Raw genomic sequence first — 27,090 nt, forward strand, 5'->3', positions numbered from 1 at the left:
CAACATGCTCGCAGCGTCAGAGCACGCACTTGAATAGTTAGTTCTCGATGAACACATAATATCAAGCAGGTTTTTTGCGTAAGATTATCTCAGGAGAGTTTGTGTTGGTAATAATAATAATAATAACCGTTCTCTTAACAGCATTGCCATTGCTTGAACGGGTTTCACCTGACCACAGAAATTTTACTATAAAAATTATCCAATAATTCATTCATCGTATTAATTTTTATGTACGTTCCGGTTCCGTTTAAAGGTGGTGGCGGTTTTAATGGCTCAGTGGATTTTTTTTAAATGTGAAATCTTCGTCTTTATTTAGACTTTCCTACTAGTCTTTTTTTAATTTTATGGTACCTACCTTTCTGAAGATAGTTTGAAAAAAAAAAGAATTGTCATTAAGATAGTGTTTCTTTAGAAAATCTGTAAAAATTCCAAATAAACATACATTTTTTAAAATTTACTTCAAATCATTAAGTAGGTACTTACAAATCTTGTGATTTAAATGGAAATTTTTGTTTTGATTTAAAAAAATAAAATAAAATTAGAAACATACTTTTTGGTACTTGAGGTCTACTGTTCACAGAACTACTAGTTATTATTGACTAGCTAAATCCCCGGCATTGCACGGGCATTACGCAGAGTTTTTCACGATTTAGACAGTGACCTTCCTCTTGTTTTGAAGGCCAAGTGTGCAAAATTTCATTAATGTCGGAATAAAACTGTAGATTTGTATAATATTAAAATATTCGCCGCCCGCCTGATGTTCACCTTGTGCACAATCTTCTTTATATAAATACATAAATAGATAAGACTACAAAGGACAATCCCTTTGCGCAAATCTCTCTTTTTTTCCAATTATTAACTGATGTAAAATATATTTTATAGCAAAAGAATAACACGCGATAAGTCCGTAAAACATAGACATATGAATATTAGTAGACCTGCCCTAAGTGATTAAAAGCGTATTATCCCCACTCCCCATACCGGTTCCATTGGAGCCGGCTGTGCTCGCGTATGGCCTCAAGTGAAATTTGAAAACGTGACGTCATCATTCTTGTGCGAACTATGGTCGAGGCATCATCGGTTCATTTTACGAAATAACACGGCAAAATGTTGACTTGTACTATGAAAACTTGTAAAAATAGATGTGAAAAAGAGAATAAACCCAATTGTCGTATTACATTCCATATATAAGCATTATTTTACTTTATTTTAAGCATATTCACATCGTATAATATGAATCAGTTGTTACTATCACATCGAGAAACGTCTGGACGCGAAACACAAAGCTGGTTGGTTGCTGGGAAGTAAATTATGAACATTTATAAAAGTGTCTTAACTAAATACTTAAACGAAATATTCGACTCTGAAAATAGAACCGAATTTTTTTGCCGAATTTGGACTTCGCAAATTTGTTCATAACGTGGCGAGTAATTTGCGCTCCCATGTAAAAATGTCTATTCATTCAAAAGCAGATTTTACTATTAAGAAGTAAATGGTGATATTATAATGCGAGATGCCTATTTACTGTCAGATTGATTTATTGACGAATCACAGTCAGCTTCACTCCCTTCGTTCTTCAACAGTTGATTTTACCCCTCGCCATTATCTTCTCGTCTATTAATTCCTATGTCTGTGCCGTAAAAGAAAGAAAAACTTCTAAAGAATATATAAATTTCATCAAAGGGATTATTCTTCATTGCTAGCACCGTAGATGGGTTTAATTGCATTTCAATCGCAAGTCATTTTCAAGGTGTATTTTCCGTTAAGGCAATAATATTGTTAATTGAGATTTCCGTTTCTGTGACTTTGAAATAATCTAATGCCATTTGAAATAATCGGACGTGAATGATATGATGACTTTATGATAGAATATTAATATCACGAAACACCGATGATCGATCGGGTCACTTGTTTAAAATGGATTCGATCGTTTGATTGATGAGCTGTGTGCTCATTCAGCACCCGCGATGGGTTTAGCAGCGACCACAGAAAATATAAATTTTGAAGACCGGGCGTCTCAATCTCACTCTCGGTACAGACAAATATAGATGGCAAGTTTGTACATAGTATTCAAATCGGACCATGTTAGCAATTAGCATACCGGTAAATCTTCACGCCACAGGGAACTGTATAAATAATAAGTTATATGTATCCGTCTCCGGTAACTGGAACCTCGAACCCGCAGTGACAATCCATTTCAAATTAACATCTCTACTTTTGTGTCCCAAGAACGGTTTTCGAGACGCCACGACTATACAATTTAAACGTGTATGTTCTACCTGCTTCTACCACCCTAAAAGCATCCGATACATAAGATCGGGTTGATAAGATCGGGTTGATAAGATCGGGTTGATAAGATCGGTGTGTACCCGGTGTTGCTGGGGGTTATAATAATAAATAATAATTGGATGACTTGTATAGCGGAAGTATGTTTACGAGAGATGGGAAGGCTGACAGAGATATTGAAAGAAGGGTAAATGCAGGTAATTCCGTTAATGGAGGACTGAATGCCGTTGGCGCTAACAAAAAATTGTCCAAAGAAGCGAAGTTAGCAGTCCACAACGGAGTGCTGGTACCTACCTTGATGTATGGGTGTGAGGCATGGAACTGGCAAAGAAAGGATGAAAGTAGATTAAATGCTGTTGAAATGAGATCCCTGAGGCGTATGTGTGGTAAAACCATGTTTGATCGTGTGAGGAATGTGGAGATCCGCAAAGAGTGCAAGGCTGATGTAAGCGTAATGAGTAAGATTAAGAAAGGGACGCTTAGATGGTTTGGGCATGTAGAGCTAATGAGCGAAGATAGGAGTGTAAGGAGGATATATGATGCAAATGTGAATGGTAGCAGAAGTCGGGGATGCCCGAGGAAGACATGGCACGATCAAGTGAATCAGATACTCGAGTCGGGCCTTGTCAAGAGTCAGAATAATAGAAGAGTATGTATGAGACGATGTATGAATGTGAATGAGGCAAGAAGTGTGTGCCAAGACCGAGTTGTTTGGCGGTCCGTCCTCTCTGCCTATTCCTGCGGGGAAACGGCGTGATGGTTAGTTAGTTAGTTTTAGTTAGTTGTATAGCGCCGTTTTTGTTCAAAATCACCTCAAGGGCGCTGTACAAATTTATGGGTCATTCCGCCGTTTCGTTCAAATTTGCCTGTTTCCGCGGATTTTTTTTTTTTGCCTTTTTACTATATATTTTTATAGAAATGGGTTCCCGTACCTATCAGATGTATAAAAGTGAAAAGGGCACCTTTGTGCGACACTTGGATTCGAAGAAAATTGATGGAAGGTAATGAAGGTGTGGATGGTAATGAAAAACTGTTGGATGGTCATTTAAACATTTGGATGGTAATGAAGTTTGGTAATGAAATATTAATAGATGGTAGTGAACATGTTTAAGGTTCTTAAAATGTCTGTGAATAATGAAATTTGAATAGAAATTGAATAATAAAATAGATTTCAAATCATGCTTTCAAGATTTCAAATTATGCAGTATCATTTGACGTGGTGAGCGGATTAGGAAAAAGAAGAAAAACCTATTATAGTGAAAAACTAAATGCTTTATTCAGACTTTTGAACATTGGAGACAAGAAATACATTTTTTCATACGTAATCAGTTCTGCTTACTTGTGCTTTTGCAATATCTGTATGAATTGTTAAAAAATAATGGAAAAAAATATCAAAATACAAATTAAGAAAAGGCAGCTGGAACATCAAACCCAACACAACTAAAATTTTCCTATTATACTACTTACCCAGAAATTATAAGGAATAGTCAAATTCTTTATAATTACGTTTTATAAGTAGGTTTGTACACAAGAAATACAAAATTTTCACATTCCTAAGCAAACATTGTAATATTTGAAAAATAGAAATAATAAAAATAATAATTAAAAATAAGAAAAAATCAGAAGTCAATTGAAATGCAGTTTAAAATAAAATCAGAGATACTTAAAACAAACACAACATATGTAACTAATAAGTACAAGATAAAGGTCTTACATCTAAATAGGAACATAATATTTAAGGAACTTGAGATCATTCTTGTGAAAGTTTTTGCTGGAAAACTATTTCAAATCAAAGTTCGGCAAATTTTTGAAAGTGAATTGTCCTCTTTCGTTCTCATCTGGATCTTGCAAGCGCTGAAGAATTTGTGATTCCAAAATGAAATCGTCGTCACTAATTGTTGGCCAGACAAATTTTTTGGAATTCCCTTGAGCTTTTTTCAAAAAAATTACTTTGTACTCTAGTGTGTACTCATATTTTCCAATAATTTTCCCAATGAAATGATGTGTCGTGTTAGTTATTTTATATTGAACCATTATCCAGTCATCTAAGTAGTATTTGAATGGCGCCTCCTTATCCTCTTTGTTGGTTTCCTCGTCAATGTCCATGTGTGGGAGTTCCACAGTTTTGGGGGACTGCTGTTTTGATTCATCGAAATCAGGATATTCTACTCTTAGGGATCGGATGAACTTCTCGAACTCACATTGATCGAAAGGATTGAATTCTTGCGTACTATTTTTATAAAGGGAATAATGCTGATAGTCGAACGGCACGTTTGAGAGTATTTTCACTTTACATTTCTTTTCTATAGTTTTAGCAGGCTCTGGCGTTGAAGCAATAGTATCGTCCAAAAACATGGAGCCGTCGAATTCGCTCAATAGCATATTGTCATCAATATTATTGAAAATAGTAGGCGAGTCAATTTGTAGGCTTAAGTTTTCAATATTCATGTCAACACATTTTTTTTAATGATTTGTTGTTCATTCTCGACTGCGAGAGGGTCAGGATCTAGAGTATTTTGCACATTATTGGGTACTTCCTTGACATTTTCATGAATTGGAGGCATATTTTCTACTGTAATCGTTTCTATTTTACGCTGCTCCTCTTTTTTCTTCCAATAATTTACAGAGTTCTTTCGCCATCTTCGTCTTTGCTCTCTCTGGGCTCTTTCACTCATATCTTCAATGCTGCAAATCTTTTTTTGCGCTTTTCGCATTAAGTATCTTTTTTTTTTTCTTTCGCTTTCTGAAGACTGTACAGTTCCGGATTGTTTTTAATCTCAGCATATTTTTGTTGCTTACGCAGCCTGTCCTTGGATAACTTTTCTTCTTTTTTCAGTTTTTTATTTAACTTTGCCATTGTGGATTATGGTGTTTAGCCTCTAACAAATAATAAAGAAAAATTATCATAAGTATCGGATCAAGTAAGAAGTTGAATAACAAATATGGATAATTTCAATTTCGTTACTTTTACAGGAGAGCCCAAAAATTGTTACACTACTTTTATATCTTTGTTTAATATTTTTTCCCTAAATGATTTAAAATCTAACAGTAATGATATGGTTTTTTAATCAAGAAATTTGCGTTGGACTCTTAATAATGTCCTTTATATAGATTTTTGTTCAAATCTGGATTTGTTTAGAAACTTGAAATTTTGTAAAAATTCATCTGTTTTAATAGACAACTGAAGTAATGAAGATAAGTAATGAAAATAATTGTGACTGTAGGGGAATAGTTAAACCGTTTACATTTGAATAATTATAATTATATCATTGAATAAAAAAATCGATTTTCAAATAAAAATTCGCAGGGTAAATTTTAACAGATTGTTTTTCCATATCAGTAAATAGATAAAACGAAAATATCTATTTCACCAAAACTGAAATTGTCCGACGCTAGAACGCAAGAAACTGCTTTTATTGATAATATTAACTTTTATGAACCCCCAAACATGGTCCCAGATGCACGTAAAAATAACCCTTACAAATTTATCATTACCCTCCACACCTCTAAATTACCATCCGGCAAAAAAATTTACGATACGGAAGGTAATGAGACGGAGGGTAATGAGGTTTTGACAATCTTTCCTTAATAACTCGCTTAATAATGACATTACAAATCTTTATGTTTCAATAAAAAATAGTCCGACTAATTATAGTTTATAGGTTCATGATTCGAATTTTTGAAACATGTACTTACTTAAAAAAAAGCTGGAAGGTAATGATGCCTGGTCGGTGACAAAGTCGTTTTCGAGCACGGAGATCGCAGATATTTCTTTATTCAGCGACGCACGTCCTCCCCCGTCCAGATATAGCGGTACACTGATTAGTAACGGAGGCACGGGGTGGGGTACAGCTGACGAACAGTGACAAACACGGTCACAATTTTAATTACCGCTTTGGCGGAAGACGACAGCGATTTTTTCTGGACAAAAACAAAATCTCAATTCTTTCTATGATACAGTAACTTTAAAAATAAATTTAACACCAATAAATATGCAAAATTAGTTGTACATTCAGGTCGATTAATGAATGTAGTGATTTTACTAGTGTAAAATGTTCTTATTTATTGATCAATTTACCGGTCCCTCATTTACACGGGGAAGGTAATGAGATTTTAGCATGTTTTTTGTATACCATAAAATTATTAAGTAACAAATGCCTAATCCGGTAAATACTACTTTTTTCCTTTTTAAATAACTACATTTTCCAATAAAACTTTCTTGAAAAACATTATTTTTCATATGACTTTTTTGCAAGAACATGCGATTTGAACGAAACGGCGGAATGACCCTTATAATACATTTCTACAGTGATATATGTTATTACTAACTATTTATTTTATTTTATTTTATTAACGCCTAGAAGGCTTTTACATATACATGTTATGGGTTTTGTTGTTCAGTAGCATTATAAAATATTTTAATTACATAGCATAATAAATTGAGTATGAACTTACATAACAATGTGTAGGGTTATTGTTATGGTGTTATTATTTTATAAACATAAGCAAGCAAAGTTTATTGTACAAAGTACGTCGGTTGAATATTTTACAGAACATAGGTTAAACTAATACATAAACTTGAGAAAAATATAACAGATATAGGTAGGTAGTTAAGTAGATACAATTCAAGTATATAGTTACGGTGTTATTGGAATTTGGACAATGAGTTCGATAAGTTTATATAAATATAGTGTAGTTACAAGAGTACAATAATGTAAGTAGGTAATACACACAAGACAAGTAAGTTTGTTATTGTTATTATAAAGATAAACACTACAGTTTGTTGTAAACCATCTTTGTAATCATCAATCTTTATTTTGCCCGATTGGGAATTTTACAAAACAAAGCTTAGTTAATGAAACAATAAAATATGCGTTTGAAAAAAAAAAATTATGAATCTGTTACAAACATTCTAGTATACTGTATTTTAGTTTGTATACTGATTGGTGATGATAAACATCAATTGAGCTATACTTATTACCGAGTATGTGAAGTCTTTGAATAGGTGAGTTTTGAAAATAATTGTTAGCAGATATGGGAACATTATATAGAGCGGTCTGTCGAGTGTCGCGCGTAGGTACACGGAGCGATATAAGACTCGTCAAATCAATGGCGTCCAGTCTGCCATTCGAAATTTTGAAAAGAGATACTAAGTCGCACACTGTGCGTCTCAATGATAAATCGGTTAAATTTAGTAAGTTCATGAGGAAAGTGTAATTAAGATATTCGTTTGGAATTCCTAATTTATAATTAATAAATCGCAGAAATTTATGTTGCACTCTTTCAATTTTTAATTGGTGAATCTTATAAAATGGAGACCAGATTGTTGAGTTATACTCTAGATTACTTCTAACTAAACCAGTGAATAGCAGTTTGAAGGAATTTATTAATTTAAAATCTTTCGTTGTCCTTAATATAAAACCCAAACATTTCATGGCCTTGTTGGTTATTTCGTTTATATGAGGAACAAATGTTAGTTGTCTGTCAAAAATAATACCAAGATCCTTAATATTCTCAACTCTTTTTAGGAAAATGTTGTTGATGCTATATTGATGCGTAATGGGATTTTTGATTCGGGAAAAAGTTATCGTTTGACATTTATCAATATTGAGAAATAGTTCATTGTGGGTGCACCACTCTTGTAGCCTCACAAGATTAAATTGTAGTACGTAACAGTCATGAATATTTGTAATGGTTTTATAAATTTTGAGATCATCTGCAAATAAGAGAATCATGACTCCATCAAAAACCGTAGTTATATCATTGATAAACAATAAAAATAGTACTGGTCCTAAATGAGACCCCTGTGGGACGCCGGTAAAGACTTCGAACTGGTGTGAATAGTGTGAGTTGAGTTTAACACATATTTTTCTTTTATGCAGATAACACTCAAACCATCTCAAAATATTCCCTGTTATTCCAAGGGCACTAAGTTTATGTATGAGAATTTTATGTGAAACTTTGTCGAATGCCTTACTAAAGTCAGTATACACTACGTCTGTTTGAAGACGCTTTTACATTGTATTAAATAGGTATTCCTGATAGATCATCAAGTTTGTAAAAGTAGATCTTTTTGCCATGAAACCATGTTGACGATGTGAAATAACTTTGTTAATCTCAGGCGAGAGTTTAGAAAGCAGAGCAGATTCAAATAGTTTAGGGATTGACGATTGGATACATATAGGTCTATAGTTAGAGATATCTGATCTATTTCCTTTCTTAAAGATTGGAAATAGAAAACTGGTTTTCCATTTTTGTGGAAAGGTACCAATTTTTAGAGACAAGTTAAAAAGTTTAGTTAGAGGTAATGTTAAAACTGATAAGCATTTTGATAAGAAAATTGGAGGAATGTTATCGGGACCAGCCGATTTATTAATATCAAGGGATTTTAATTTAGTTCTAATATCGCTTTCTTTGAATATACATTGGCTAAAATCGATCTTGTTGTCATTGTTAGCTGTAGTTGTATCGAATAATGGAGAGTTGTTTGCAGTATCATAGACTTTGCTGAAAAATTCAGCAAACAGATTGACGACTTCTTGGGGGGTATCGGCCATTTTATTATCTAAGTACATGTTTGACGGAATACTAGAGTCATTATTATTGAGCATGTTCGCAAATTTATAAATATTCTGAGGATTAGCTGCTGCCAATTCTTCGCAGTTTTCGATACACCTTTTGTAACATAACTTGGACATATTTTTAATTGTCTTTCTTAGTTCACAAAATTTAACATAATCTTTAGGATCACGTGACGATTTATAAACTTTATGAGCAATTTTTTTGTCTCTAATTATTTTAATAAGGTCGTTGCTAAACCATTTTGGGTAGTTGTGCACAGTGATTTTAGTGACGGGTGCAAACAATTCAATAGCATCATTTAAAATTAAGTAAAATTTGTCTACCATTACATTTAGGTTTTCTTCAAAGTCAAGAAAGTTCCAGTCAGTAGACAATAGAAGATTTGTGATTTGCTTAAAATCAACTTTGAAAAAGTTTAATTTTGTTGATGGAGATGGATTTTTTTCTATTTTCGAACTGTAGCATTCGATCGTTAAAGGAGGGTGATACTTGTCGATTGGGAGAATATCTTCAGCAGATGCGGATACTTTTACAGAAGAAGAATTGGAAAACACTAGATCGAGAAGACGAGCGTTAACATTGTAGACATAGTTTAACTGCCGGAGACTTAAAAAATTTGACATCTCGATTATATCATGGGAACCATGATTGATGTTGTCCGTGCATGAAGTTTTATTGTTTTCTGTGTCCCACGTTACATTAGGTAGATTGTAGTCTCCTGCTAATATCAAAGTGGCATCTGGAAATTTTCTTCGTATTGTTTCAGCTTCGAGGTAGTGGTCTTTGTATAATTGAGCATCAGAAGAAGGGGGTATATATAAGCAGCCAACAATAATTTTTTCCTTATTGGTAGACACCATGATGAATAGTTGTTCCAGATGAGTGTAGATGCATTTGAGTTTTCTTGAGTTGAATTTCTTATTTACGGATATTAACACACCACCTCCTCTAGTTTTATTGCTATTGCTTCTATCTTGTCTGTACACTGTGTGTTCAAAGAAACCCAATTCCGTAGTATCAATGTTTTTGTTCAGCCATGTCTCAGTGAAAGCGTAAGAATCGTAATCCAGAGTAGGTAAGGTTGATTTCAGGTCCTGTAATTTTGTTCTTAGTCCACGTACGTTTTGATAAAATATTTTTATTTTAGAATTTAGTTTTTTGGGTTCGATTTGACTATCGACGGATTATTATTTATGTATTTTATCGTGATATCCGTTTCACCAGAAGATTTTCTATTTTCCAATTCTTTTCTTAGGTCACTCAATTGTTTCCGCTGCATAAATGACTGATCTTGGTAAATACGTATATTATTTTTTAATGCGTGTTTCTTGCTTAATAGTATTTTCGGCCATTTAGCTTCCGGAAACTCGATTTTAATTCCTCTTGGTTTATCGGCACGCCTTTGACCCAATCTGTAGATTTTCAAGTCAAGATTTAATGTTGACATATCTAAATCTGAAATTATTTTTTTCACTGACACTATGTCGCTATTTATTGATTCAGTCTGAGATAACGATGAATTCTCCGGAATATTATGAATAATCAAATTTTTATCTCTGTAACTTTGTTCTTTGATTTCGGCGAGGATATCACAGACACTCTGAGTTTGTGAAACTGAGGGGGTGCACACATTAGGGGTTGCAGTTTTAAGAGCTGTTAATTCACCCTCAAGATTCGCCATTTTAACAGCCATTTGGCCAATTGTTCCTAATAAGTCATTGGTTCTAGGAATAATTTTAGCGATATGTTCTTTCGTGAATTTATTATTGGGATCCATAATCATGTTGGTCAGTAAGTTCACTGCGTCCTTTGCGAGACAAATATATGCCTGAGCATCCATATTAAGAATGGTTTTTGGAAAGAAAAAGTTGTAATTATTTACTTGCAGATGGATGATGGAGATAATATACATTACAATACTTACCTGGTAGGTCACTTGAGATTAACACTTAATTAACATTAACTAATTGTTTATTAGCGAAATTTAGATACAGGATTTAGGACATAATTGGAAAATTGGATATAATTGGACTTTCTCTCAGGAATGGTATATTTAATTCAAGGGTACGACAGCTTAAAAGGGTAAGTTTTTAGTTTAGACCTGAATTCAGTTGGACTTGTTATGGGTCTTAGTTCTGGAGGTAGTTTATTCCAAGCCTTCGGCCCAGATACTCCGAAAGAGCGATAACCATACTTAGTATTTGGCTTGCGCTTAGGTTCCATCAGTCTGCCTAAAGCTGATGATGTTGTTGATCTAAGAGTTGACTGCCTCAGACCAGTGTTTTCCGAGACGCATAGTTCAGAGATGTAGGGTGGGGCCATTTCATTGATGGATTTAAACACCATCCAGCACAATTTGTACTGGATTCTTTCAGGGCACTTGAGCCACCCTTAGTAATACTGCAATCTGTTCAAAAGTAGCCGACCTTTCTGTAGGCCTTTTTAAGATGTACAATTCCGCTGTCCATTATTTTGATGTATCTCATAAGGTTTAGCCAGCCTTAGCGATGTAACCGCCCGAACATTTTTTTACGAATTGATTACGAAACATCGACTTTTCTCTATGATTTACAAATACATAAAATATGCACGTATTATATAAGAAAAAAATCTCAAAATGATACATACGTGTGTTGAAGATACCCATGTTGTAGGAGGGAGGAAACACAGAGGCCGGCAAATCGTTCCACAGCAAAGCTGTTGAACTCTTGAACGAATCATAGAAGCCACCCTTTCTCATGTGACAAATTTCAACCCTGTGTATATTATTTTGGGTGGGCAGATCAATGACGCTAGTTTCTCGGAGCATCCTCCATTGTAATACCGGTAGAACAAGGACAGCATACCTGCCTGAAACCTATGCTCTTCAGATTGCAATCAGCAAAGTTAGCAATTAATTACAATCAATTTTTTTATGAATAAAAATTTACTTGTGCAAACGTCTCATGGTGAAAACCCTATCAAAATTCATTGCGTAGTTTAGAAGAACTGAGCGCACAAAGAGACAGACGCAGAGAGCGATTTTATTTTATACTATTTGGAGATTTCATTCAATACATACACCACTCTACATCAAAACAACTTTCACGATGTCAAGGATGATATTTCTCCAAAACCAGTTGGATTCGTCAGCTAGTATTTCAATCAAAATTGCTGTTGTGTTTTGCTTTCTTCATAATTCTTCGCAATTTTTACCGCACGGTAAAAACGGCTGCGAAACCATAGAAATTATGGAATCCCCATTTGGGGTATGTTGTGAGCTGAAGGGGTCAAGAAAAAGACGGGGATGACGTTTGGGAAGTACCTGGCAATACAGAATAGTTCTTACTATTTTGCCCGTTTTTTCCCACTGTGATCATTATTACAATTATTCTAGCTGAAGTTCCCGGCGCTACCCGGGATTTACGCAGAATTTTTCTAAATTAGTTGTTTTCCTCTTATTTTGAGCTTCAATCGTATCAAATATCATCAATAAGTATTAACATTCTGCTTTAACTGGGGAAAGGGAATGCGGAATGGTTTTTCAATTTTGTTTTGTGTGAAAACCGCACAATAGTCCCAAATGCTCCCAACCGTCTGGTGGGGAAGGACTTGGCTATTCAGATCTGATCACGAAAACATGGCTAAAGCTACATTTCAATTCTGAATGGTGGTCTTATACCAGGGCAATACTGAAAGTATCTTCCACTAAATATATTTTTTAAATTTTGAAATAACGCACGCCGAAATTTGAACCCGCGACTTCAAGATTGCTAGTCGAGAGCCTTACCCCTCGACCACAGAGGCCGTTAATATCATGTAGACTTCTCTTCTATCTTCCTCTTGTTTTGAAGGTGTGCAAAATTTCATCAATCTCCTAATAAAATAAAATTGTAGATTTGTATTAAAACGCAGACACTCTTTTCTTAGTGTAGATTTACGCCATATTATTATTAGTGTGTGTGTGACATAAAATTAAATTCAACTACATTACGTGCTCTTGTATTTTCTACGAACTACACAGGTAATAATTATTGGGTCTGTTTTCCCGTTGTGAGGATAGCAAAAAATTATGATAAAACTTGTAATAAATACCACCGCTGTGCTTCCCATATAGGTACTTCTTAAGAGGAAGCTACAAGCCAAAAATGTGTATATTCTTGATATATCTTATATTGTAGGTAATAGGCATTTAAATCGCTTGACAAACGGAGTCTAGAAACGTTTGATTTCAAGCACAAAATTGGTTTTTATTTATTTTGTAAATAATTTTATAAGAAAGCAAAAAATTTAATCAAGTGAAACTGTCACAGATAATCTTAGCTATAATACTGTATTTTTTTAAGTTATTTCCTTTACGCGTTCATACATTTCTATTGAAAACAAAAAAATAGTAGTTTACATTTATATTTTTTATTGAGTAATTTATTTTTTTATTTGTATTCTACTCAAGTGAAACGATAGGAAAATCTTCAATTTATCTAAAGTATATTTTTTGGTATTCATAATGTTCACCAATTCGTTATAAAGGTTAATCATAATAGTGATTTAGCATTAAGCTTCATCTTAATAAATACAGACGATGACGTTTAAATATATATATTGTTAATTTTCTTGTAAATATGTACTTTTTTATGTAACACCTCACGAAAGTCACCTCACTATTCACTATATCGAATATTTTTACCTGAACTCCCAACGATGGTGACATTTTGCATGGAATTTCGGTTTGGAAATGTTTCCGAGACATTTTAAATCTGCTATTAACTAGATAAAATGCTCTTTTAGATGTGTGTATCAACTAGATAAAATGATCTTTTAGATGTGTGTATTAACTAGATAAAATGCTCTTTTAGATGTGTGTATTAACTATATAAAATGATCTTTTAGATGTGTGTATTAACTAGATAAAATGCTCTTTTAGATGTGTGTATTAACTAGATAAAATGCTCTTTTAGATGCGTGTATCAACTAGATAAAATGATCTTTTAGATGTGTGTATTAACTAGATAAAATGCTCTTTTAGATGTGTGTATTAACTAGATAAAATGCTCTTTTAGATGTGTGTATCAACTAGATAAAATGATCTTTTAGATTTGTGTATTAACTAGATAAAATGCTCTTTTAGATGTGTGTATTAACTAGATAAAATGCTCTTTTAGATGTGTGTAAACTAGATAAAATGTTTTTTTATAGATAAAATGCTCTTTTATAGATAAAATGCTCTTTTATAGATAAAATGCTCTTTTATAGATAAAATGCTCTATTATAGATAAAATGATCTTTTATAGATAAAATGCTATTTTATAGATAAAATGCTCTATTATAGATAAAAATGCTCTTGTAGATGTGTGTATTAACTAGATAAAATGCTCATTTATAGATAAAATGCTCTTTTATAGATAAAATGCTCTATTATAGATAAAATGCTCTTTTATAGATAAAATGCTCTGTTATAGATAAAATGCTCTATTATAGATACTATGCTCTTTTAGATGTGGGTATTAACTAGATAAAATGCTCATTTATAGATAAAATGCTCATTTAGATGTGTATATTGATTATTGATATTAATTCTTTTTATAAATAGATTGATAGGTAGACTAGCTCAAGTCCCCGGCGTTTCCCGGGCTTTACACGAGGTTGACGAGGTGACCTTCCTTTTATATTTTTTCTTCGTCATCAATCTGAAAAACTGTAGATTTGTATAAAAATCAAACAAACGCCGCCACTATTATTTATATAAATAGACATTTGTGCAAATAAGGTGTGTTAATACGATATTTTATGCATTATTATCTCAATCAACATGCATTATTTTTTTATGCCAGATTTTTCCCGTTATTTTTGTTGATAAATGAACGTAACACATTGTAGCTACTGTTCGGGAAATTCCGCTGGTTTTTATAATGAAATCACCAACGCCACGTGACCTCGTTAATCCAATATCTGAGAAACATTAATTCGTATTCAAAGTAATACTGACATCTTGCGTTTTTAGCTCCTTCCGAGAACTGTACCAAGGTCTCCCAACAAAATACATACACAGCTGAATTCCACTGAAGAGATAAACACATAGAAGTGTGTCGTATGCGTGTCACTGTGTCCGAATTAAGCTCAATTATTCCTTAATTCGTGCACGGAGAAATATTACTGATATGAAATATTGTTAATTTATTAAAAATCTAATCAAATTATTCGTTTTCCTGTTTAAAACGGGACTAGGGGTCCATAATGAATGATATGACAAATTTCATACCAGTAAAGTACGAATATGTTATGAGGAAGTCGGAACACATGTTCTTCGAAATAATAATAATATTTTCGCATCTCGTCCATTATATTTATTCGGACAAGGGCGCCTGCGTGAACACGTGTTCAGATATATTCTGAATGTAGATTTTCAAATTTGTAATTTGGTTACCATACTGTTCTGATGATGGACACATTGCAATGTTGTACGAAACTTTGACTAAAGAAGGAGGTAGCGCAACACGGCATAATACCCCAAAAATAAACCACTATAATACTTAGGGCCGTGAAAATCTCAAATCATATATAACTAATATTTTATTAGGAAATGGTCATGCAGTCATATTTTTAACAGTATCTTAAAAGCCGTACTCAATTTTCTACGTGTGCGATTTTTTTTTAAAATAAAGTCGAATAATATCTCGATTTTACAGATATGAGGACACTCCAGTAAATAAATAAATTCTTAGTCAATATACAAACAGGATAAAACCACCAAAAACTACTCAAACAAATGATACATATTATTGTTGACATTTGTATTAAGTCATCCCGAAGTGTATTATATTTCTATTCGGTTTTGTACAGATTATTTAACATCACATTATGTTATTTAAATTTATCATCTAGGTTTATTATTATGTACTTCAATTAATGTCTTTTTAATCACCTTATAAACTGTAATGGCGTCACTCCCCAATTTCAATTGTTTAAACACGAGAAATAATTTCTCAATTGAGTTAAAAAATACCACTTTTAATTATTTATCCTCAAAATATTTATTTGTAAATCTATTGTAATATGTTTGTGTATGTAATAAAAATAAAAAATAAATTATCTGCATTAAAATACAAAAGATATTTAAAAAAAAGCTCACTAAAATGAAAAATATTACAAAGTCGCATCAATTTATGGAGCGCCGTGATCACGCGGCTGTCTGCTGTCAAGGTGCTCCCGTACAAAGAAATGATATTCCGCGGCAGTTCCCCACTTGATTTGACCTCCTCGCTTCAGGAAGATTATAGCGTAGTGTGACATCTCTACGTATAATCTGTATAGGTCACGCCCAAATAAGAGTTGATGCATTTAGCATAATGTATCTTAGGCTTTATTTCTTGAACATATAATACATTTCATTACCCTGTTATACGCCTAGGAGTTAAAAGGTCTTATTTGAATTAGAGACATCAGTTTTATTTCAAATCGTTATGGATCACACTTCTATGGATTATCTGTTCAATGCTGGATTCTCAGAAGGTAACCATCATTTAAAGGTAAATATCGCAACGCATGTGAAATACCTCTGGATATTAAGATCAAGGAAAGTGTCACCTGTAATTAATTATTTTGCGCTCGTTTTCCTCTAAAAGTCTGAACGATTATTTACGGTTATCAACAATATTATTTACTAGCTCTAATCCCTGGCGTTGACAGTGACCTTCTGCTTGTTTTGAAGGTCAAGTGTGCAAAATTTCTTCAGTTTCGGAAAAAAACTGCAGATTTGTATAAATCCACGCCTCCCGCCCGGTGTTTGCCCCCCGCCACAGACTATGTAAATAAATTTAGAGTTATAATAAAAACACATAAATTTGTTTTTGACCACGATAGTTTTATTTTCACTCTACCGGTTTCGGAAGATCCCTTCCTTCGTCAGGAGAATATAAAAAACTTTTAAAAGTTTTAAATATTCTCCTGACGAAGGAAGGGATCTTCCGAAACCGGTAGAGTGAAAATAAAACTATCGTGGTCAAAAACAAATTTATGTGTTTTTATTATAAATTATGATGAGCCACAAAGTGAATGCTTTTTACAATTACGAAATTTAGAGTTATTACGCTTATAAATAAAGAAAGCAAAACTAGGCATGTTAAATGTGAGACAGCGTATAATTTACAATACCGTAATATTTATAATTAATCTCAAAAATAAGATGCTCCCGAAATAATTGTTTAAGAATGTAAATTTTTATTCTGAAATACATGGCTATCCCACGAGAAACTGTGGAGATTTTAGACTTCCGAAAACAAATTTGTCAGGAACCCGACTCGTTTATATGTAAGGCTACTCGTATTTCTCTCTTCTTTCTCTTCAAGACCCGCGTTAATAACGCCCTTCCTATAGCCCCTACCACATAACGCTGCCCAGCCGAGTGGCGCCATAGTTACCCTGCATTTACACTTGACAGAGGCGCTCTTGTGAGATGTCAAATAAAAAAAAAATGCATTGAACACACGACAGTTAGCAACTATAATAATCATCGGTATATTACGTGTGTGCTCGATGCTAATAATAGATAATGCGGTATGCGAGGGAGGGAGAAACGTGTTCATATTAGAGGTGAGGCGTATTTATCGTACCCAGTAAAAGTACCTACCGAGTATTTCCATGCGATACTTTGTACTTGTGACAGATCTCCAAAATACCTGCTTCCAAAATACTCATGAGTATTTTATACCGGGACTAAATATTTTTAATATGTACTTTTACCAGGTATTTTTGATAGGTATTTTGATAAGTATTTTTAATAGGTATTTTTGATGGATAATTTTAGTAGGTATTTTTGATAGGTATTTTCGATGGGTATTTTTGATGGGTATTTTTAGTAGGTATTTTTGACGAGTATATTCGATGGGTATTTTTGATGTATATTTGTGACGAATTTTTCGAAATGGAATTCCGTAGCTACCCCCCCCCCCCATGGATTTCAAATATTTTGTGGGGAGCACACATTTTGAATTTTTTTTGTGGGGAATTATGTTTTACAGAAATTCTGTAAAACCCCCCCCCCCATGGATTTCGAATAATAAAAGGGAGAATCAAGCTCACGTAGAATATTTGAGGGGAATATGTGGGCAGAATTTATGCGAGTTCATTAGAATTACTTATTCTGAATCAATCCTCAGGTCGGTATTAAATACTTTTGAGTATTTTGTCACCGGTATTTTTCTGTACCTGTACTCATTGTACCCAGTAACGAAAAGTACTCATAGGACCCACCTCTAGTTCATATTGCGATACCACTTAGGGGGTATTTCACTATGTCGGGCTAAATATCTGACTAGCTATCTACTAGCCCCAGAGGCGGATTTGCCCTTAGGCCTATGTAGGCCCGGGCCTAGGGCGGCCAGATATTAGGGGCGGCCAATCGTGACAAGATAAGAAGTTCTGAAAAGGAAAATGTATGAGGGGTGGGTAGGAATCTGGGGATTAGTGTGTCCAGGAGTGACATACGTATGAATACATCCCTCCAACTGCGGTGCAAGGCGATGGGTCAACATAGTCCGGCTGGAAAGGTCAAAAGGCCTCCCTCACCCAGTCTCTCTCGATCCGGCCCGCCACGCAGCAGGTGGGCAGACGTATCCGCCGCCAAGACCTGGACAAATCTCACCCCATGAACCATGAATGATAATGGCAGGAAAATTAAAACGGTTTTGACCCTAGGAACTTACTGAAAAGTTTGGATACTCCTGGCCAATATGATGGGTACTGAGAAAGGGGCGGCTACATGGTCTGGGGCCTAGGGCGGCCAAGACTGCAAATCCGCCTCTGACTAGCCCCCTTAAGTGGTATCGCAATATGAACTGGAGGTGGGTCCTATGAGTACTTTTCGTTACTGGGTACAATGAGTACAGGTACAGAAAAATACCGGTGACAAAATACTCAAGTATTTAATACTGAGGATTGAGGATTGATACTCTTTAGCGACAGAACACATTGATTATTAATTTAAAATAGATTTCGGCGGGAAAAATAGTGTCGTTTATTTTTTTTTGGCGTATTTGATTTTAGATGATATTAGGTATATAATATTGTAGCGATCGACGAGATTCATCTAGAATGTCTCGCCTATACAAAAAGCTTCGTAACAGGAATACTCCAGACAATGCGAAGCGTTCCTACGTACCTACCTGTCTACGGGCTACCGACGTCTAGAGCTACCTACGACAATACGTTGCGAGTTGGTCTAGCACATCACGCGCTTCGCTAGAAGGTTCCAGCCTATTGCCTTGGCGTAATCTAAATCATCCCGCTAAAATTGCATCTCGTTCATACTACATACTACCGTCGGTTAGGTATATATAGAGACACCCATTCATAGCTTTAATTTTTAAGAAATGTAGCATTAATTATTGAAAAAATAGCTTTTATAACTTTAATTTTGCGTTTTTAGAGCGTTTATAGCTAAAAAGGATAACGTCAAGGAATGGGAGTCGGCAAGAGGGGAAAAACAATTAAATTAGCAAAATCACATGAAACATGTTTATTGTATTATTGATTGAAATTCAGCATGGCACATGTTTCTACAGTAGAGTGTGTCATGTTCGTTCTACGATCTGTCAATACAAGATTATAGCGACTAAAAAAATCTTTTTTATTATCGCTAAAAACACCATTTATCGCTTTAATTCGGATGAATGGGTATCTCTAGGTATATATGACCGTACATTAGTACCGTAGGTAAATACAATCCATGAAACTTAGGTTTATGCTACAATCGTACGTTTATTTTGTATCGTACGTTTGTACGTGCGATCATGGATATATATATGAAATCAACAACTACAATCTCTTTTCTGTCACAATAAGGATATAGTTTTATTCATAAAAACTTGTATTTTAAAATACGATTTTATAAATGCCATAATATACTACAGGGTTTTCCAATAAGAGTTGTTATTTTGAATAGCCCGCTATTGCGGTAGGTGTTACTTTTGAAGCTGTCATTTTTTGACATTTGACAAGTAGAAACTACGCCATTAATAAAAATGGAACGATACACGCTTCAACAATGCATTGAAATTATTAAAATTCACTTCAGTGAATCAAATGCAAATCATCTTGAGTGATGAGGCCCATTTCCACCTCGGTGGCTTCGTCAACAAGCAAAATTGTCGCATCTGGGGCTCGGAAACCCAAGAGTTTTTGTTGAAAAGCCTCTCTAACCTCAACGTGTGACTGTTTGGTGCGGTTTATGGTCCGGCGAAGTCATTGGACCTTATTTTTTCGAAAATGAGGCTGGAGCAACAGTTACGGTGATTGGATTGCGCTATCGAGAGATGATTAATGATTTTTTATGGCCGGAATTGGATGGTATTGATCTAGACAACGTTTACTTTCAATAAGACGGCGCGGACGTTACGTGATCGAATTGATCTTTTACGATTGAATATCAAAATAACACCTCTTATTGGAAAACCCTGTGCAATCTCTTTTCTGTCACAATAAGGATATAGTTTTCTCGATAAAAACTTGTATTTTAAAATACGATTTTATAAATGCCATAATATACTATTTAATGCAGGTGTAATTTTCACCCATGAAATTTATTTCTACCATCTCATTATGATTAGTAAATAAATGTATTGATTCCAGTTTATGGCATAATAACGATCCAATAACTAGTTTGTGGCTAATTTTTCTGTGTTGCTAACTTGCTAAACGGATGCAGTTGCAAGTAACCTGTTAGAAAAATATATTGTTTTATAATAATATTAGCTGGCTTGTACCCTATTAATGGTTTGGAGTAAAGTTTTGATGTTGTAAGTATTAACATCAGACTCGATTTACGCGAAAACGAAAGTTCTAATCAAAAAAGTTATAGAACGAAATCGGCGCATTTTTTTTCTTCATTAGCTCCACACACTGAGGCTTGAAAAAATTAATTTCCCTCGTGGCCTGTGTCATCTTGAGGATGCTGCGTGGAGGGTCTTTTTGATCTGATGATTCTCTCCCGGTCCGGCGCGCCACGCAGCTGGTGGTCAGACCTAGACAAACCTCACACCTTAAATCTGAGCACCTCCGCTAAGTCACCAAACGTAGCGAACTACTCGGGATGACCTATGGCAGAGGTGTTGGTTATCCATTAAATGGTCCCCGGGGCAGCGGTACACATACCCGCCTCACAAATTATAATTGTGATGTAGATTCACCAGTTTTCTACTTGTACTACGAATTTCCGGACACCATGTATAAGATAGTGCCGTTATCTAAATACATCTATTTGAATTTTGCTTTTGTTTCGGTAATGAATTAAGAGGAAGCTACCAGCCAAAAATGTGTATATTATTTGTATACCTTATATCGTAGGTAATAGGCATTAAAATCGCTTGACAAACGGATTCTAGAAACGTTCATTTGAAGCAGAAAACTGTTTTTATTTATTTTGTAAATAATTTTATAAGAAAGCAAAAAGGTGAATCAAGTGAAACTGTCACAGATCTTGTAATCTTAGCTATAATAAAGTTGTTTCCTTTACGCGTTCATACATTTCTACTGAAAAAAAATATTTTTGAGTAGTTTGCAATTATATTTTTTAATGAGTAATTTATTTTTTTATTTGTATTCTACTCAAGCGAAGCGATAGGTAAACTTTCAATTTATCTAAAGCATATTTTTTGGTATTCATAATGTACACCAATTCGTTATAAAGATTAATCAAAATAGTGATTTGGCATTAAGCTTCGCCTTAATGCAAATCTTGTTAATGTAGAAATTAACCCACTCTCCCGACATCCGTTCGTTCATTGTCGATGACAATGCATTCTATTAACCCCTCCAGCGTTTGAGGGTCATATATGAACGGGCATTCATATTTTATAAAAGTATCTTTATCTTTTTTTCTATCATGCGAAAATACATAATTTTTTTGAAGTTAGAAAGAAAAATACTTATTTATACTGGAACCATTAATAAAATTCTAAATTTCTTAAACGAATAAACTTTAAAAATTATTCATTATTTTTTTATTGTATGAACGAGATTAAAGTGAAGGTATAGTTTTCTTACAAAGTCCCGAAACAAAACGAATGTGTTTTCTAAATATAGAGTTATCTAATTTTTATGATTGGAGTAAAAACTTAAGTAAAAATGTGGTTAACGTTTTTGTCAAAAATTTTCACGTTTGATATTAAAATTTTACTATTTAGAAATACAGGGTTTTCTAATAAGAGGTGTTATTTTGATATTCAATCGTAAAAGATCAATGGTTTCGTTGCTTGTGTGGCACGTAGCGCCGTCTTGTTGAAAGTAAACGTTGTCCAGATCAATACCATCCAATTCCGGCCATAAAAAATCATTAATCATCTCTCGATAGCGCAATCCATTCACCGTAACTGTTACACCAGCCTCATTTTCGAAAAAGTAAGGTCCAATGACTCCGCCGGACCATAAACCGCACCAAACAGTCATACGTTGAGGATAAAGAAGCTTTTCAACAATAACTCTTGGGTTTTCCAAGCCCCAGATGCGACAATTTTGCTTGTTGACGAAGCCACCGAGGTGGAAATGGGCCTCATCACTCAAGATGATTTGCATTTGATTCACTCAAGTGAATTTTAATAATTTCAATGCGTTGTTGAAGCGTGTATCGTTCCATTTTTATTAATGGCGTAGTTTCTACTTGTCAAATGTCAAAAAATGACAGCTTCAAAAGTAACATCTACCGAAATAGCGGGCTATTCAAAATAACACCTCTTATTGGAAAACCCTGCAGTAATGTTTATTTTAAATGCGTACACCGGAAAGATAATTTTGTCTAGTTTCTAAAACGGTATTTGTTTTTACGGAAAATTAAAAAAATAAGGTATATAGCGTATTAGAAATACACAGAAAACATTGCAAACTGAACAAATGTACTGAAGGGTTAACTTGTATTGGTAATCACGTACACGCAGACACAAATATACGCATTTCTCTGAAATTGGATGACATTTTAAAATAGATATATTACCGTGAAAGAAAACTTGAAAAACGTAGGTTTTGTGAAAAATTATCTCAAAGGCACTCTACGTTGAATCAAATACAATATAGGTACACATAAATACACCGCATTTATACGAATCTAATGCTATTTATAGATACGCGAGCCGAACTGTCGAGGTGGAAATGGTGTAAAACGCCGCTTGCAGTTGCTTCGTTCCTTTCACGTAATTCGTGGCTCGGTTCGCAAATGTATACGTACCATAAAACGGAATATTAATATTATGTTCTAACGTATAACCATTGAAGTCTTATAACCTGTTTTTCATCAACTAATGACAATGATTTACAAGCTTTAACTAACGAATTATAAATAGCCAACCAATCAATCAACAATAGATAAATATGTACCAATGCAGAGTAGTTGATTACTGAATACATGTATAATTAACCTTTATATTACGTTTGTATTTAACCGGTTTCACTCGAGTTTCATGGCAACTAAGGACATATCGGGGGTTTAGTATCACAGGGGCCTATCTGCAAAAACATAAATAAAGATTGAAATGCTCATATGCCCAACTGTATATCTTAAACGGCTGTATTTAGATAGAGCTAGATAGATAGAGCTTTTTTGTCACTGATAAATATGATTATGGCATTACCGAAACCAAGCTTAATTCAAAACATCAGTTTTTTTAATTAGGCCCCTGTGATCATAAGCCCCGCAATTCAACACACTTTTGAAAAGTGACGAAAAAAGGTCTATAAACGTAACCTATTTAACCTAGTTTTTTTTCATCACTTTTCATGACTTTATATTAATTTTCAAAAGTGTTGTCCTGTGTTGTCCTGGGTGACCGAGTATCTCATTAAAATGACAATAACACACCCACAAGTGATATTACATTGGTAACTATTAAACCTAGTTTTTGTTTCATCACTTTAAATGACTCTATATTACTTTTTAAAGGTGTGTTGAATTTTCATTTAGATAAAATAACATGGAACCGTTGTCCGGTTACAGTTTTTTTGCTATTGAATAATTTTTAAATTAGTATCTGACTTTTATTACTAGATTTTAAGATATACAATTCCGCTGTACATTATTTTGTTGTATCTCAAAAGGTTTAGCCAGCGTTAGGTTAGGTTAGTGTAGGCTTAGTGTTAGCGGCCGAAAATATTTTTTTACTACTTGATTACAAAACATCGATTTTCTCAACTTTCTATAAATATAATGTGCAAGTATTACATACATAAACCTTCCGGGAGAAATTCTCTAAATGATAGTGAAAACCCTATCAAAATCCATTGCATAGTTTAGAAGAACTAAGCGCACAGACAGACAGACGCGTATAGCGACTTTATTTTATACTATTTAGAAGTACAAAACAAACGTAGGTATGTTTTAAACTGTCTTGTCTTATTTTTTATTATTATTGAACACCTGTTAGGTCTTTTACAGACATAATACAGACAAAATAACGTATACATATTATACCTTAGTAAGTACATATAAATATTTTTGATAGTTTAAAATATTTTGAAATTTCATAATTCATGCTGAAATCATTTTCAACCGCTTTCATGGTTTCGAGTTGAAAATAATTGGGTTGATCTTAGTAATTCAATACTGCTCACGCCGTGTAACAGTTTCACAACGCCAGAGATCTGTGAAAGATGTCTGTGAATTTTGTGTGTGAAGATGTCCGTGAATGATGTGTGTGAAAGATGTCTGAGAATGATGTGTGTGAAATAAGTCTGTGAAAGACGCCTGTGAAAGATGTCTGTGAATGATGTGTGTGAAATAAGTCTGTGAAAGACGCCTGTGAAAGATGTCTGTGAATGATGTGTGTGAAAGATGTCCGTGAATGATGTGTGTGAAAGATGTCTGTGAATGATGTGTGTGAAAGATGTCTGTGAAAGATGTCTGTGAATTATGTGTGAGAAAGATGTCTATGAGTGATATGTGTGAAAGAAGTCCGTGAAAGATGTCTGTGAATGATGTGTGTTAAAGATGTCTGTGAATGATGTCTGTGAATGATGTCTGTGAAAGATGTCTGTAAATGATGTATGTGAAAGATGTCTGTGAATGATGTGTGAGAATGATGTCTGTGAAAGATATCTGTGAATGATGTATGTGAAAGATGTCTGTGAATGATGTGTGTGTGAAAGATGTCTGTGAATGATGTGTGTGAAAGATGTCTGTGAATTATGTGTGAAAGATGTCTGTGAATGATGTGTGTGAAAGATGTCTGAGAATGATGTGTGTGAAATAAGTCTGTGAAAGACGCCTGTGAAAGATGTCTGTGAATGATGTGTGTGAATGATGTCTGTGAAAGATGTCTGTGAATGATGTATGTGAAAGATGTCTGTGAATGATGTGTGTGAAAGATGTGTGTGAAATAAGTCTGTGAAAGACGCCTGTGAAAGATGTCTGAGAATGATGTGTGTGAAAGATGTCTGTGAATGATGTGTATGAAAGATGTCTGTGAATGATGTGTGTGAAAGATGTCTGTGAAAGATGTCTGTGAATTATGTGTGTGAAAGGTGTCTATGAATGATATGTGTGAAAGAAGTCCGTGAAAGATGTCTGTGAATGATGTGTGTTAAAGATGTCTGTTAAAGATGTCTGTGAATGATGTGTGTGAATGATGTCTGTGAAAGATGTCTGTGAATGATGTATGTGAAAGATGTCTGTGAATGATGTGTGTGAAAGATGTCTGTGAATGATGTGTGTGAAAGATGTCTGTGAATTATGGGTGAAAGATGTCTGTGAATGATGTGTGTGAAAGATGTCTGTGAAAGATGTCTGTGAATGATGTGTGTGAGAGATGTCTGTGAATGATGTCTGTGAATGATGTATGTGAAAGATGTCTGTGAATGATGTGTGTGAAAGATGTCTGTGAATAATGTGTGTGAAAGATGTGTGTGAAAGATGTCTGTGAATGATGTCTGTGATAGACATCTGTGAAAGAGACTGAAGAGATTCTACTGTCAGTGATTTCATTAATCATTTAATTTAATTAAATAAGATGATTAGAAAGCCAAGGCGTAGCCACTCCAAATGTTTAGTGACGTTTTTTAAACGTTTTTTGTTGGTATTTTATTACCAAACCAGCTGAAGTATTTGACCTTTTTAATGTTACACCATAATGTTGAATTGTATGCATCTTCTACAAATACACGCTAGAGTGTTAAATACTCTCAGTATCGCCCTAATAAAAGACTACCGTTCAAAATTGAAAAGTTTTTTTTTTTTTTTTTTTCTTAAAATTGCTTTAGCCGTGTTTGGTGACCAGATTTGAATACCCGCCGGCTCAAATTACTATTGTGTACTGCAGACTGAGATAGTATAAATAAAATAAAATTAACGTTTTTGACCACATAATATTTTTAATTATTTTATTAATATATTAAATATTAAAAATTAAAATTTAAAATTTTATTTAATATTTTATTTTATTTGCATGTTATACTAACATGTTATCCTAATGCTGTTGAAATGAGATCCCTGAGGCGTATGTGTGGTAAAACCATGTATGATCGTGTGAGGAATGTGGATATCCGCAAAGAGTGCAAGGCTGATGTAAGCGTAATGAGTAAGATCAAGAAAGGGACGCTTAGATGGTTTGGGCATGTAGAGCGAATGAGCGAAGAAAGGAGTGTAAGGAGGATATACGATGCAAATGTGAATGGTAGCAGAAGTCGGGGACGCCCGAGGAAGACATGGCACGACCAAGTGAATCAGATACTTGAGTCGGGCCATGTCAAGAGTCAGAACAATAGAAGAGTATGTATGAGACGATGTATGAATGTGAATGAGGCAAGGAGTGTGTTCCAAGACCGAGTTGTTTGGCGGTCCGTCCTCTCTGCCTACACCTGCGGGGAAACGGCGTGATGGTTAGTTAGTTAGTTAGTTAGTTATACTAACATTGTCATAAGTGCGTTGAAATCGGAACCAGATAAAACAGAATAGTGACGAAAAACAGAACATGATAAAATAATAGGTTAGGTTAGGTTTTTAATTTTACTTTTTTTTTCTCTTTTCTTATGTTCTGTTTTGTCACTTTTTTAATGCGAGTACCGCACAAGAGTTCCAACTGCTCCCAACCGTCTGGAGCCAATAACACTATGACATCCCCAATTTTGGTATTTTGCGGGGCTGAAGGTAGTGGGAAAGGGAAGGAGATGGTGAAGAGGAAGTTGGGGGTAGTACCTGGTTAATTCGGATCTGGTCACCAAACATGGCTAAAGCCATTTAAAGCAATATTTCAATTTTAAAAGGTGGTA

At 34.3% G+C, this 27,090-nt stretch overlaps 1 protein-coding gene across 2 annotated transcripts in view; it reads left to right on the forward strand.

Annotated features, from left to right (window-relative positions):
* Nucleotides 1-27,090, forward strand: part of LRP1 (LDL receptor protein 1) — a 325,177-nt gene that overhangs the window by 285,957 nt on the left and 12,130 nt on the right. The window lies entirely within an intron of this gene.

The sequence above is a fragment of the Hesperophylax consimilis genome, chromosome 28, assembly GCF_061612785.1.
Source record: "Hesperophylax consimilis isolate HC1 chromosome 28, BYU_Hcon_1.0, whole genome shotgun sequence".
Classification (NCBI taxonomy): domain Eukaryota; kingdom Metazoa; phylum Arthropoda; class Insecta; order Trichoptera; family Limnephilidae; genus Hesperophylax; species Hesperophylax consimilis.